This window comes from Eschrichtius robustus, chromosome X, assembly GCF_028021215.1.
Source record: "Eschrichtius robustus isolate mEscRob2 chromosome X, mEscRob2.pri, whole genome shotgun sequence".
Taxonomy (NCBI): Eukaryota; Metazoa; Chordata; class Mammalia; order Artiodactyla; family Eschrichtiidae; genus Eschrichtius; species Eschrichtius robustus.
This window is the reverse complement of record NC_090845.1, coordinates 43,884,173-43,900,000: the sequence shown is the minus strand read 5'-3', so window position 1 is coordinate 43,900,000 and position 15,828 is coordinate 43,884,173. Positions and strand designations below refer to the sequence as shown.

The window sequence follows — 15,828 nt, the reverse complement described above, 5'->3', positions numbered from 1 at the left end:
AAAATAACTGCAGGGAGAACACAGGCATACTTTAAACAAGCAGAATTTCATGAATCAGCATCAAAGAAGCCAGCCCCTGTCTATCCACAGAGGAGAAACCATCCTTTAAATAGTAGGATTAGTTCATTTGCCCACATAATTCCAGGACAAAGCTGTAGACCCAAGAGTGACATTCCTTTACGTGCTCCTTCCTGTATAGGGAATCTTCCCAAAGGCACTTTCACATACTTTAGCAATTACTGGAGTTGAAAAATATTATAAAGGGGGCAAAAAGGCTGTCCAGGAATTGATTCTTAACTCACAGTGTAAAATTTGGACTTAGGGAGCTTAATATTAAAAACTCCCACAGGCTAACTTAACTTTCACATTCCCTTTAATTCCACAGAATGTTATTCATTAATTTACCCACACTCCAAATTTATGTGCAAGATACTACAGGCCTGACACCATGCTCAATACTGCAGATACAGGGACAGAAAACTGCAAGGCCTGTAATTTCGAGGAGCTCAGGGCTCTGGTGGAGTGATAAGGAGAGGAAAAACAAATTACCAGAACCCAGGGTGATAGGTTTTGTAACAGAAAAAGAGAAGGCTCCAAATTTCCTAGGAGCATGGAAGGATAGTGACTAAATCTATCCAGAGAGGGTGTGGAGACTCCATGTTGGAAGTGACACATTATCAGGATGTGGACCAACCAAACAGCATGGGATCTCTCAGTATGGGACCTCTCAAGAACTCAGAACTGCAAAATGCAGGTACTTACTCTGAGAAATGACTAGTAAAACCCACATTTGGATGTGATTGAACACTTATGGGGGCAAACCCTCATACTGCCTATACAGGGGACCAAAAGCTCATCAACACCTAAAATTCCCAACAAATTAATTTGGGAGTGAACTGGATGCAAAAAAAAGTGCGTTTGACTTCATTTCCGGGAAGCAGGATTGAAATATGACTAAAATTTAGTAAAAACAAACAATTATATTTTATATTCTACTTAGGATGGAAAAAGACTGTGAGAATAAAAGTTGGATCAGTCCAAAGGATGGAAAAAAGGAACGTCACACAGTCAGAAGTTACCACCTAAGCATGGCCCAGAGAAGTTGGAGCTCATGTCCAAGTACCCACCCCTCTGGGCTGAAGAACAGAAACACCACAGTTCTAGAAAAGGACTGAGAAGAGGTCTCATGCTGATAACATCAAATATGAGAATCACATCACTAAAGTCCCAGGTCCAAGTCCACATTTATGATGTAATAATCTTATGAAGATGGTTTGGCTTCCCACACAACTCACCCAAAGAGACAGAGAGATAGTATCAGTGGTATGCTGATAAATGTTTAACAACAGGCTCTTCGGGGGGGGGGGAAGTTCTGATTTGTAGTTTACTGTTTTCTGAAATGTAGATACTCTCACCATGGTCAATTTCAAGCTATTAAGATGATGTCACTTGCCATGGAATTTGACAGTGATGTGCACAATTGGCTCTTGCAATCTGGTGAGGTGACTACATATGAAAATGTAATCAGTTGAATTTCCACTATATATCAATAAATTGCCATCTTGGTTTATACAGGTCAGATCTCAAGAGCTAGGTGACCTTAAGTCAATCCCTAAGTAGGGGTCCATCCTTATTGGGGTTCGGAGTCCACCAAGTGGAAGGCCAGCCCTGGACAAAGGTGAATTCTCCAAGGTGAAGGGCATAATACACATGATAGCATGGAAAGGCACAACATGCTTAAAACAAAATAAAATGAACAAGCTAACAGACAAAAATTAAGTAATTCTGAATAGACTAGACTATTCACTCTGTAGACTACAGAGTGGTATAAGAGACTGATGAATGGTGAGTTTGGGGAGCCCAGCTAGGGACAGACTATAAAGAAAGGCATGGGGGACTATACTCATGAGGGTATACCCTTTGCTGTGGTAGATGCTTCACATACTTTAATTAATGTAATCATACCTATCACATGATATTATCCATTTATACAAAAGAGCCTCAGTGAGGGATTAGGGAGCTGAGATTTTAACCCATAGACTGATTCCCCAAACCGTACCTTCCCATTAGTTCATGCTACTTCCAAGGGAAGGCTGGGTGATGATGTAAGAATGCCCCCTTCCCAATCCTGCCCACTGCCTCTCAAGTCCTCTACATTTACCCGAACCCCTAAAAGGGAGATTATGAAATTTTTCTCTCAGGCCCAACTAGGAAATTCTACTATATCCCCCTGGAAACCATCTCAACAGTTGTTAGAAATACTTCCTTCTTTTCCTAAACCCATCATAGCAATAAAGTTCTTATATTATTTTTAGTACTCATAACTGGATGCTACCAAATTTTGTTTAAAATGTCCCAAGTACTGAAGGAGTACCCTCAAATCTTTTCTTTTGCAGAGTCAATAATCATAATCCTTTACCTGCTACTCTAAAGTCTTGCTTTCCAACTCTTTATTATTCTCCATGTTTTCCCAAGCCAGATACTCTTGTAAAAGGCATGGCCACTGGTGAACACCATGAGGAGGTTACCCAGTAGCTCCTGTATTCTGTACCACTATGTATTCATCCAATTATCAGAAAAACTATAGACAATGGAAAAGGGATTCTCAAAAAGGGAGTAAGAATGATTAAGCTGGTTAAAGAACTTCAAAAAAATTTTATTTAGGGACTTCCCTGGTGGTGCAGTGGTTAAGAATCCGCCTGCCAATGCAGGGGACACGGGTTTGATTCCGGGTCCGGGAAAATCCCACATGCCGCGGAGCAACTAAGCCCACGCGCCACAACTACAGAGCCTGCGCTCTAGAGCCCACGAGCTACAACTACTGAGCCCGTGTGCCACAACTACTGAAGCCCGCGTGCCTAGAGCCCGTGCTCCACAACAAGAGAAGCCACTGCAATGAGAAGCCTGCGCACTGCAACAAAGAGTAGCTCCCACTCATTGTAACTAGAGAAAGCCCGCGCACAGCCACGAAGACCCAACACAGCCAAAAATAAATAAATAAATAAATTTATTTTAGAAAATTCTACTTAATCCTTATTAATAAATATGAACCTGGTTTAGGAAGAGGAAGACAAATACTACAAAATTTACTTATATACGAAGACACCATTAGGGTGAATACAGGAATTAGAAATGTGACAAATAAAGTATAAATTTAATAGTCCTTTGAAGCCTATGATTTGCCCCTTTCCCTACCACCTACCCTAAGCATCTACTGTATAAATACTTTGCACAGGAGAAGAGTGACTTTAATTGATATTGATTTATGAAGACATGTGAGATACCCCATGATGACTTATAGACCTAAGCACGAACACTTTGCTGGAGCCTGAAAGTCCAGCAGGAACCAAGAGAACCAAGAACCATACAATTTGGGTATAAATAGAGCCATAGGATACCAAGGCCTGAGGACATCTAGATTACACAATATTAAATATGTGTTCTGGGGGTGAGAGGCTGAATTTTTTCTTGATTGGACTGCCAATCTCTCCTTGAACACAAGGAAACAAAAACTCAGAAATGTTCTAAATTTTCTTCCTCTGCTCCCTTTTACCTTGTCAATCTCTACTGGTCATTTAAAATTCAGCACAGTCATCACCTCTCTTGGAAGCCTTACCTAATCTCCCCTCGCACTACCAAGCTGGGTAAAATGCCCATACTAACCTCTACCATAATATTCATCCCCTGTAACTATCTGATCATTTGTACATGTCTCCCAGTAGACTTTAAATTCTGGGAAGGCAAAGAGTGTGTCATGTCTTATCTTTGTGTTTCTAGTACGTAATCCAGTACTTGGTGCTCAACAGAAACTCAGTGAGCATTTTTAGATGGAACTGTGTAGTATCATTTGTCCAAGGTCACAGAACTGCTGTATGGCAAAGGAAGGCCTATGCCCCAAGACATCTGGCTCTTCACCTAGTGAGCTTTTCATTATATCATGTATTTAAAGAGTCACTCATGAAGAAGCCAGACATGAATCTAGAAAACATATTCTATGGATAGACATTTTATTGCTCTCTGAATGACCAGCAAATATAAATGGTCTAAATAAACCAATTAAAAGACACAGAGAGACTGGCAGAGTGGGTTAAAAAACATGATCCATCTATATGTTGTCTGCCACAACCCACTTCAAATATAACGATATAAGTAGGTTGAAAGTGGAAAAAAATGGAGAAGGATATAAAATATAAATATTACTCAAAAGAAAGCAGGGTGGCTATATTAATATCAATAAAAAGATAATCACCAGATGGAGAAGAACATTAAATAATGATAGAAGGGTCAATCTACCAAGACATAGCAATCCTAAATGTGTATGCACTAAAACAACGGAGCTGCAAAATATGTGAAACAAAAACTAACTGATTTGAAAGGAGAAATAGATAAATCCACAGTCATAGTTGGAGATTTCAACATTCTTCTCTCAACAATTGATAGAACCAGTAGACAGAAAATCAGCAAGGACATATTGATAGAAGAACTCAACAAACATAATCAACCAATACGATTTAACTGACACCTGTAGAACACTGCATCCAACAACAGCAGATTACATTTTTTTCAAGCACCCACAGAAAATATACCAAGACAGACCATATCTTGGGCCATGAAACAAGCTTAAACAAATTTAGTAGGACTGAAGTCATATGGAGTGCATTCTCTGACCACAATGGAATCAAAGCAGAAATCAGTAGCAGAAAGACAACAGGAAAATCTCTATAAACACTTGGAAACTAAATAACATACTTCTAAATAAGCCATGGGCCAAAGAGGAAATCTCAAGGGAAAATTTTAAAGTACACTGAACTGAATGAAAATGAAAATACATACAACATATCAAAATGTGTGGGGCACAGCTTAAAGCAGTGCTGGGAGGGAAATTTACAGTACTAAATACTTACATTAGGAAAGAAGAGTCTCAAGCCAGTAATCAAAGCTCCTGCCTCAAGAAACTAGAAGAAGGAGGATAACAATCCTTGGAATAGGATACAAAAGTAGATGAAGGTTTGGGAAGAATGAGAGTCAACTTCTATGAAATAGCAACATTGCATAGTTAGGTCAACCACTTAGGCCTGAAGTGGGCACAAGGTGGTACACGGCAGAATGTTTGGGCAGTGAGAAGACCAAACTAATGCTAACATCTCAGATGAATGCAAGAGTTTAGGTACAGGCAGAAATTAAGCTCTGGGCTTCCTATAGCAGCTGCACAGCTTTAAAATCTCCTCAAGGATATGCACCATAGGGCATATATTATCAATACATACACATAAACTCACAGAGGGGCCTAACTTGAGCAGAAGGTGATTAACACACCAGTTGGATTCTCACCTGTCAGGTGTACCTAGGAGCAGCCTATCTTACCAGGAATCTAGGTTCTTGAGGGACCAAGGAATTCCCTAGTAAAGAAGGGAGTCCCAAGAGAAGATGGTAGCTCATCAACTGATCTAGTGGCAATACCCCAAGGTATGAGAGAGGAATGATTCAGAAAATGGTGTGAAGTGTGTTACTCAGGTTAATCTAAAAGCTCAGCTTTCAAGGACTTGGTTCAGAATCCAGTGAGAGATGGGCTTTCCACAGAAACCTAAACAAGCTGACATGCAGCCCCCACAGCCCCAGAAGATCCAGCTGCAGCAGGAGGATGAGAGAGTCAAGGGCCATAGCACAGACACCAGTACCCTTAACTGGGAAGTGTACGAGTGAGTCACCCACATGGACAGAGTCAGGCATGTCAGTGGTATTTGCAGCACTGGGGGCTGTGCAAACACAGGAGAGCAGCCTCCAGGGGCTGAAAGCACTAGCAGCCCAGCAAGGACCCTGCCCCAGAGGTCACCGAAGGTGCTAAGAGCAAAGAGGAGAGGAGGGAGACGACACTTGGAGCTCTAGGATACCTATTCAGGAAAACACAGCAGGTACCTCCAGGGAAAACTGGGTACGTTTGAAGACTTCCCTGGAAGCTGGAGAACTATAATAGAGCTGGCAAAAGTCTGAGGGACTGTTACCCAGACCCTGCTTTCACCGCCAGAATGGTGTGGCCCAGTACATTCAGAACAGCTATATTTCATGGTAGTAATAGATCCAAGAGAGAATATATAATTATAGAACACATATGTATAGAAAATACATATGCAGGCATAGCACAAAGAGAGATTTGTTTTCCTGTCACCTAAAAGGTAAGTTTACAAATCAAGATAATAATATTTTTACCCTAAAAATTAATGTGTATTGTGCATTTAAGATTTGTTGTTGCCAGGAACTCTATGATAGGCAACCCACTTGAGAAGCTTAAATTTCAATGTGTAACAGAAGTTAACTTGGGCCTAAAAAAAATCCTTAAATTCATGCATAGTACAGATGTGGCTCATTTGGTCCTTGAGATGGAGGGAAGAGGTTAGGAGAAACAGGCCGCGGACATCTCAATGGACTTCTGATGCCAGCTGGAAAGGTAGGTCAATAAGCCCAGAGGAAAGGTCCACCTATAGTGGTAGGGGTGAGGGGCAATGGTTCCTGGTATGAGTTGGGCTTTCCTCTTCATTTAAAAGTGATCAGCCATTTCCTCTCACTAGTCATAGAGGAAAAGACTCACAAAAGAAGCCTACAGAAAGTCAACTAGGTAATTAGACCTGTAAAAAGCCCAACAGAGAAGCAGGAAAACAAAGTTTAAATAATGACCTTTATCTTGTCCAGCCAAGAAAACCTCCCTAAGCCCCTCACACTTGGGCCTCAAGTGCCTCCAACTGACAATCTTCTTCAACCAGGTAGAAACAGTTCTGGCTTTTCTTCTAATCAATTTCTCCCGATCTGAAAGACTAATTTTATTTTATGTTTTGCCCTTTATTTATTTAATTTTCCCCTCAGCTTTATTGAGGTATAATGAACAAATAAAATTATAATATATTTAAAGTGTACAATGTGATGATTTGATTTGATATACCTATATATTGTGAAAGGATTCCCACCAAGTTTACACATCCATCACTTCACAGAGTTACCTTTTTTCCTTTTTGTGGTGAGAACATTTAAGATCTACTCTCTTAGCAACTTTCAAGTATAAAATACAGTATTGATAATTATAGTGACCATGCTGTACATTACATCCCCAGAACTTATTCATCTTATAACTTAAAGTTTGTACCCTTTTACCAACCTCTCCCCATTTCTCCCGCCTCTTCGCCCCTAGCAACCACCATTCTACTCCCTGTTTCTATGAGTTTGACCTTTTTTTTTTTTTTGATTCCACATATAAGTGATACCATGCAGTATTTGTCTTTCTCTGTCTGGCTTATTTCACTGAGCATAATGGCCTCCCAGTTTGTCCATGTTGTTGCAAATAGCAGGATTTCCTGAAGGGCTAATTTTAAAAGAACAGAATATTGCTGCAGAACTGAAAACATTTAATACATGTCAATAGACTAGTACTGTAATCAGTTAATAATTCTTATCTTCTACTTTTCTTACACCTAAGACACTTATTCAAAGAGCAAAGTTTGAATTCTAGCTACCCTTTTCACACAGTTCAGATCAGTGACATCCTAACTCAATTCACTGGACATTATTCTAAACAAGGAGTTAGCAAACGTTTTCTGTAAAGGGCTAGACAGTATATAGTTTTTGCTTTGCAGGCCATTCAGCCTCTGTCTTAACTACTCAACTCTGCCATTACAGCATAAGAGAAACCACTGACATTTATTTATGTAAATAAATGGACATGGCTGTGTTCCAATAAAACTTCACTTATAGGGACTTCCCTGATGGTCCAGTGGTTAAGAATCTGCCTTCCAATGCAAGGGACTAGGGTTTGATCCCTGGCCACAGAACTAAGATCCCACATGCTGTGGGGCAACTAAGCCCCCGTGCCACAGCAGCTGAGCCCGTGTGGTCCAGAGCCCGTGCGCTGCAATGAAGAGCCCGCGTGCCTCAATGAAGAGCCCGTGTGCCGCAATGAAAGATCCCACGTGCCTCAACTAAGACCCGACGCAGCCAAATAAATAAATAAGTAAATAAATATTTAAAAAACTTCACTTACAGACACTGAAATTTTAATTTCATACAATTTTCACATGTCATCAAATATTATTCTTCTTTTGATTTTTCCAACCATTTAAAAACAGAAAAATCCATTTCTAGTTTATAGGCTGCACGAAAACAGGTAGTGGGACAGATTTAGCGGGCAGGCTATAGTGTACCAATCCCTGCTCGAACCAAGACTTGATGCCTCCCTGAAGGAATTTAAAATTTCAGACTTTCCCTGATTTTTAAAAAAAGTAGACATTTCAAACGAGCATCTCATCATAAACTTATGCTGAAGTTTCAGTTTAGGAGGAGGGACAAATTCTATAAGTGCATAGGAACATATTATAGCAGTGTAAACAGAACTTGAACACTAACTTATAGACCTGCAACTTACTAGGTGTGTAAAACTACAAAACTCACTCATTCTCTCTGGAGCTCAATTCTCTCCATTCTAGTCCATTTGCAACAATCTTCCACATCACTGAAAGGGAGCAGGAGTTACAACTATAATTTACTGATGTTAAATTCTGTCTGGGAGGCGGCCCCACCTCCTCGCCCAGAACGGAGCCCGCGTTTCCGCAGAGCTGGATTCCCCGGCTCGGGGTCTCTTCCCTCCGCCGTCACTGAAGTGCCCTGGAGCCCGAGGGGAGGGCGGCCTCACTAAGGCTGCTGGCTCTGGAGGGGCCCCGGCGGCCGAAGCCACGACAGTCCTGGGGACCACCGGCCGGTTGTTCCAGCAAGTAACTTAAAGACAAAATGGAAAAACAAGGAGGTTTCTGTCTGAGATCATGTTGATGTGAAACCAGGGATGGCCACCTTGTGCCAGTGAGCTGTCTGAGATGTCGTGGGAGTTGCCTCTAACCAGGACCTGATACCCAATGCCCTGACAACGCTGCCTTTTCAAAGCTTGAACTGCGGCTCTTCACTTGGCTCCGCAGGCCCAGGGCAACTTGAACACCTGGCAAGACATCGTGTGGATGAAAGGCTCTTGGTGCTCCAGCCAGGCATCAGGGCTGTGCCTCTGAGGTGGGAGAGCCAACTTCAGGACACTGGTCCACAAGAGACCTCCCAGCTCCACATAATACCAAATGGTGAAAATCTCTCAGAGATCTCCATCTCAACATCAAGACCCAGCTTCACTCAACGACCAGCAAGCTACAGTGCTGGACACCCTATGCCAAACAACTAGCAAGACAGGAACACAGCCCCACCCATTAGCAGACAGGCTGCCTAAAATCATAATAAGGCCACAGACACCCCAAAACACACCACCAGACGTGGACGTGCCCACCAGAAAGACAAGATCCAGCCTCATCCACCAGAACACAGGCACAAGTCCCCTCCACCAGGAAGCCTACACAACCCACTGAACCAACCTTAGCCACTGGGGACAGATACCAAAAACAACAGGAACTACGAACCTGCAGCCTGTGAAAAGGAGACCCCAAACACAGTAAGATAAGCAAAATGAGAAGACAGAAAAACACACAGCAGGTGAAGGAGCAGGGTCAAAACACACCAGACCTAACAAATCAAGAGGATATAGGTAGTCTACCTGAAAAAGAATTCACAATAATGATAGTAAGGATGATCCAAAATCTTGGAAATAGAATAGACAAAATGCAAGAAACATTTAACAAGGACGTAGAAGAACTAAAGAGAAACCAAGCAACGATGAAAAACACAATAAATGAAATTAAAAATACTCTAGATGGGATCAATAGCAGAATAACTGAGGCAGAAGAACGGATAAGCGACCTGGAAGATAAAATGGTGGAAATAACTACTGCAGAGCAGAATAAAGAAAAAAGAATGAAAAGAACTGAGGACAGTCTCAGAGACTTCTGGGACAACATTAAACGCACCAACATTCGAATTATAGGGGTCCCAGAAGAAGAAGAGAAAAAGAAAGGGACTGAGAAAATATTTGAAGAGATTATAGTTGAAAACTTCCCTAATATGGGAAAGGAAATAGTTAATCAAGTCCTGGAAGCACAGAGAGTCCCATACAGGATAAATCCAAGGAGAAACACGCCAAGACACATATTCATCAAACTATCAAAAATTAAATATAAAGAAAACATATTAAAAGCAGCAAGGGAAAAACAACAAATAACACACAAGGGAATCCCCATAAGGTTAACAGCTGATCTTTCAGCAGAAACTCTGCAAGCCAAAAGGGAGTGGCAGGATATACTTAAAGTGATGAAGGAGAAAAACCTACAACCAAGATTACTCTACCCAGCAAGGATCTCATTCAGATTTGATGGAGAAATTAAAACCTTTACAGACAAGCAAAAGCTGAGAGAGTTCAGCACCACCAAACCAGCTTTACAACAAATGCTAAAGGAACTTCTCTAGGCAAGAAACACAAGAGAAGGAAAACAACTACAATAACAAACCCAAAACATTTAAGAAAATGGGAATAGGAACATACATATCGATAATTACCTTAAATGTAAATGGATTAAATGCTCCCACCAAAAGACACAGACTGGCTGAATGGATACAAAAACAAGACCCATATATATGCTGTCTACAAGAGACCCACTTCAGACCTAGAGACACATACAGACTGAAAGTGAGGGGATGGAAAAAGATATTCCATGCAAATGGAAATCAAAAGAAAGCTGGAGTAGCAATTCTCATATCAGACAAAATAGACTTTAAAATAAAGACTATTACAAGAGACAAAGAAGGACACTATATAATGATCAAGGGATCGATCCAAGAGGAAGGTATAACAATTGTAAATATTTATGCACCCAACACAGGAGCACCTCAATACATAAGGCAAATACTAACAGCCATAAAAGGGGAAATCGACAGCAACACAATCATAGTAGGGGACTTTAACACCCCACCTTCACCAATGGACAGATCATCCAAAATGAAAATAAATAAGGAAACACAAGCTTTAAATGATACATTAAACAAGATGGACTTAATTGATATTTAGAGGACATTCCACCCCAAAACAACAGAATACACATTTTTCTCAAGTGCTCATGGAACATTCTCCAGGATAGATCATATCTTGGGTCACAAATCAAGCCTTGGTAAATTTAAGAAAATTGAAATCGTATCAAGTATCTTTTCCGACCACAACGCTATGAGACTAGATATCAATTACAGGAAAAGATCTGTAAAAAATACAAACACATGGAGGCTACACAATACACTACTTAATAACGAAGTGATCACTGAAGAAATCAAAGGGGAAATCAAAAACTACCTAGAAACAAATGACAATGGAGACACGACGACCCAAAACCTATGGGATGCAGCAAAAGCAGTTCTAAGAGGGAAGTTTATAGCAATACAAGCCTACCTCAAAAAACAGGAAACATCTCTAATAAACAACCTAACCTTGCACCTGAAGCAATTACAGAAAGAAGAACAAAAAAACCCCAAAGCTAGCAGAAGGAAAGGAATCATAAAGATCAGATCAGAAATAAATGAAAAAGAAATGAAGGAGACAATGGCAAAGATCAATAAAACTAAAAGCTGGTTCTTTGAGAAGATAAACAAAATTGATAAACCATTAGCCAGACTCATCAAGAGAAAAAGGGAGAAGACTCAAATCAATAGAATTAGAAATGAAAAAGGAGAAGTAACCACTGACACTGCAGAAATACAAACGATCATGAGAGATTACTACAAGCAACTCTATGCCAATAAAATGGACAACCTGGAAGAAATGGACAGATTCTTAGAAATGCACAACCTGCCGAGACTGAACCAGGAAGAAATAGAAAATATGAACAGACCAATCACAAGCACTGAAATTGAAACTCTGATTAAAAATCTTCCAACAAACAAAAGCCAGGACCAGATGGCTTCACAGGCGAATTCTATCAAACATTTAGAGAAGAGCTAACACCTATCCTTCTCAAACTCTTCCAAAATATAGCAGAGGGAGGAACACTCCCAAACTCATTCTACGAGGCCACCATCACCCTGATACCAAAACCAGACAAAGATGTCACAAAGAAAGAAAACTAAAGACCAATATCACTGATGAACAGAGATGCAAAAATCCTCAACAAAGTACTAGCAAACAGAATCCAACAGCACATTAAAGGGATCATACAGCATGATCAAGTGGGGTTTATCCCAGGAATGCAAGGATTCTTCAATGTACGCAAATCAATCAACATGATACATCATATTAACAAATTGAAGGAGAAAAACCATATGATCATCTCAATAGATGCAGAGAAAGCTTTCGACAAAATTCAACATCCATTTATGATAAAAGCCCTGCAGAAAGTAGGCATAGAGGGAACTTTCCTCAACATAATAAAGGCCATATATGACAAACCCACAGCCAACATTGTCCTCAATGGTGAAAAACTGAAACCATTTCCACTAAGATCAGGAACAAGACAAGGTTGCCCACTCTCACCACTATTATTCAACATAGTTTTGGAAGTGTTAGCCACAGCAATCAGAGAAGAAAAAGAAATAAAAGGAATCCAAATCGGAAAAGAAGAAGTAAAGCTGCCACTGTTTGCAGATGACATGATACTATACATAGAGAATCCTAAAGATGCTACCAGAAAACTACTAGAGCTAATCAATGAATTTGGTAAAGTAGCAGGATACAAAATTAATGCACAGAAATCTCTTGCATTCCTATACACTAATGATGAAAAATCTGAAAGTGAAATTAAGAAAACACTCCCGTTTACCATTGCAACAAAAAGAATAAAATATCTAGGAATAAACCTACCTAAGGAGACAAAAGACCTGTATGCAGAAAATTATAAGACACTGATGAAAGAAATTAAAGATGATACAAAAAGATGGAGAGATATACCATGTTCTTGGATTGGAAGAATCAACATTGTGAAAATTCTGTACTACCCAAAGCAATCTACAGATTCAATGCAATCTCTATGAAATTACCACTGTCATTTTTCACAGAACTAGAACAAGAAATTTCACAATTCGTATGGAAACACAAAAGACCCCGAACAGCCAAAGCAATCTTGGGAATGAAAAATGGAGCTGGAGGAATCAGGCTCCCTGACTTCAGACTATATTACAAAGCTACAGTAATCAAGACAGTTTGGTACTGGCACAAAAACAGAAATATAGATCAATGGAACAGGATAGAAAGCCCAGAGATAAACCCATGCACATATGGTCACCTTATCTTTGATAAAGGAGGCAAGCATATACAGTGGAGAAAAGACAGCCTCTTCAATAAGTGGTGCTGGGAAAATTGGACAGGTACATGTAAAAGTATGAAATTAGAACACTCCCTGACACCACACACAAAAATAAACTCAAAATGGATTAAAGACCTAAGTGTAAGGCCAGACACTATCAAACTCTTAGAGGAAAACATAGGCAGAACACTCTATGACACAAATCACAGCAAGATCCTTTCTGACCCAGCTCCTAGAGAAATGGAAATAAAAACACAAATAAACAAATGGGACCTAATGAAACTTAAAAGCTTTTGCACAGCAAAGGAAACCATAAACAAGACCAAAAGACAACCCTCAGAATGGGAGAAAATATTTGCAAATGAAGCAACTGACAAAGGATTAATCTCCAAGATTTACAAGCAGCTCATGCAGCTCAATAACAAAAAAACAAACAACCCAATCCAAAAATGGTCAGAAGACCTAAATAGACATTTCTCCAAAGAAGATATACAGATTGCCAACAGACACATGAAGGAATGCTGAACCATTCTTAGTGGAAATCTAGTGGATCTTAGTGGAAATGGTTTCAGTTTTTCACCCCAACATCATTAATCATTAGAGAAATGCAAATCAAAACTACAATGAGATATCATCTCACACCGGTCAGAATGGCCATCATCAAAAAATCTAGAAACAATAAATGCTGGAGAGGGTGTGGAGAAAAGGGAACCCTCTTGCACTGTTGGTGGGAATGTAAATGGATACAGCCACTAGGGAGAACAGTATGGAGGTTCCTTAAAAAACTAAAAATAGAACTACCATACGACCCAGCAATCCCACTACTAGGCATATACCCTGAGAAAACCATAATTCAAAAAGAGTCATGTACCAAAATGTTCATTGCAGCTCTATTTACAATAGCCAGGACATGGAAGCAACCTAAGTGTCCATCATCGGATGAATGGATAAAGAAGATGTGGCACATATATACAATGGAATATTATCAGCCATAAAAAGAAATGAAATGGAGGTATTTGTAGTGAGGTGGATGGAGTTAGAGTCTGTCATACAGAGTGAAGTAAGTCAGAAAGAGAAAAACAAATACCATATGCTAACACATATATATGGAATCTAAGGGAAAATAAAGGTCATGAAGTACCTAGTGGCAAGACAGGAATAAAGACACAGACCTACTAGAGAATGGACTTGAGGATATGCGGAGGGGGAGGGGTAAGATGTGACAGGGTGAGAGAGTGCATAGACATATATACACTACCAAATGTAAAACAGATAGCTAGTGGGAAGCAGCCACATAGCACAGGGAGATCAGCTCGGTACTTTGTGACCACCTAGAGGGGTGGGATAGGGAGGGTGGGAGGGAGGGAGATGCAAGAGGGAAGAGATATGGGAACATATGTATATGTATAACTGATTCACTTTGTTATAAAGCAGAAACTAACACACCATTGTAAAGCAATTATACTCCAATAAAGATGTTTATAAAAAAAAATTCTGTCTGGGATATACAGAAAATATTTCTATTTCTACTGTGTGCAGGTCCCTACAAAGCAAAGATACTTGCAAAAGAAGTTTTTTGTCATTATTATTCCAATCTCTTCTGGATCCAGAGCCTACTTATGAGACTTTGAATAGCCTGAGCAGTGAAAAACCCCAAACAGAATAAACCCAAAAAAACCCGTTTCCAGACATATCCAAATCAAACTGCTGAACATAATACAAAGAAAAAAATCTTGAAAGCAGTCAGAGGAAAAATACATTACCTTATAGGGGTATAGCAATTCGAATTACAGTGGATTTCTTTTATCAGAAACCATGGAGGTCATAAGGAAATGGCACAACATGTTTGAAGTGTGGGGAAAAAAGAACTGTCAACACATAATTCTATATCCAGCAAAAATATCTTTCAGGAATGACAATTTATAGCCAGCAATCTGCTCTAAAAGAACTGCTAGAGGAAGTTCTTCAGCCAGTTGGGAAATTATAGCAGAAAGAAATTTAGCACATTAGGAATGAAGGAACAGCAATATAAATTGTAAAATTTGGGTAGATATAACAGACTGTTCTTCTCTTGAATTACTTAAAATATGTTTGGCAGCTGATAGCAAAAACAATAAGAATGTGTGAAGGGATTTTCAGTATGTGTAGATGTAATATATAAGACAACTATAACATAAAGGGGAGAGGGTAAAGGGACCTACAGGGTGTAAGGTTTCTGCATTACTCTTGAAGTGGTAAAGTATTGATTCTAAGTAGACTGTGCAAGGCTAAATATGCATATTATAATCCCTAGAGTAACCAAAAAAGATATGCAAAGAGATAAACTCAAAAATCACAGTAGATTAATTAAAATGGAGCACTAAAAAATGTTCAAATAACCCAAAAGGCAGGAAAGTGGAAAAGAGAGGAAATAATAACAGAGGTATAACACAAAGAAAAGAAATAATAAAATGGTAGGTTTAAACCAAGCATATCAATAACTACATTAAGTGGAATGGTCTAAACATACAATTAAAAGACAGAGACTGTCAGAACAGATTTAAAAAACATGATCCCACCACAAAGGCTATAAGAAAATCATTTAAAATATAATGATATAGGTAGATGAAAAGTAAAAGATGAAAAAAGATACGATGCA

General features: G+C 39.5%; 1 protein-coding gene across 4 annotated transcripts in view; it reads right to left on the bottom strand.

The window, feature by feature from the left end:
- Positions 1-15,828, bottom strand: part of JADE3 (jade family PHD finger 3) — a 165,126-nt gene that overhangs the window by 114,798 nt on the left and 34,500 nt on the right. The gene's annotated exons all lie outside the window — the stretch shown is intronic.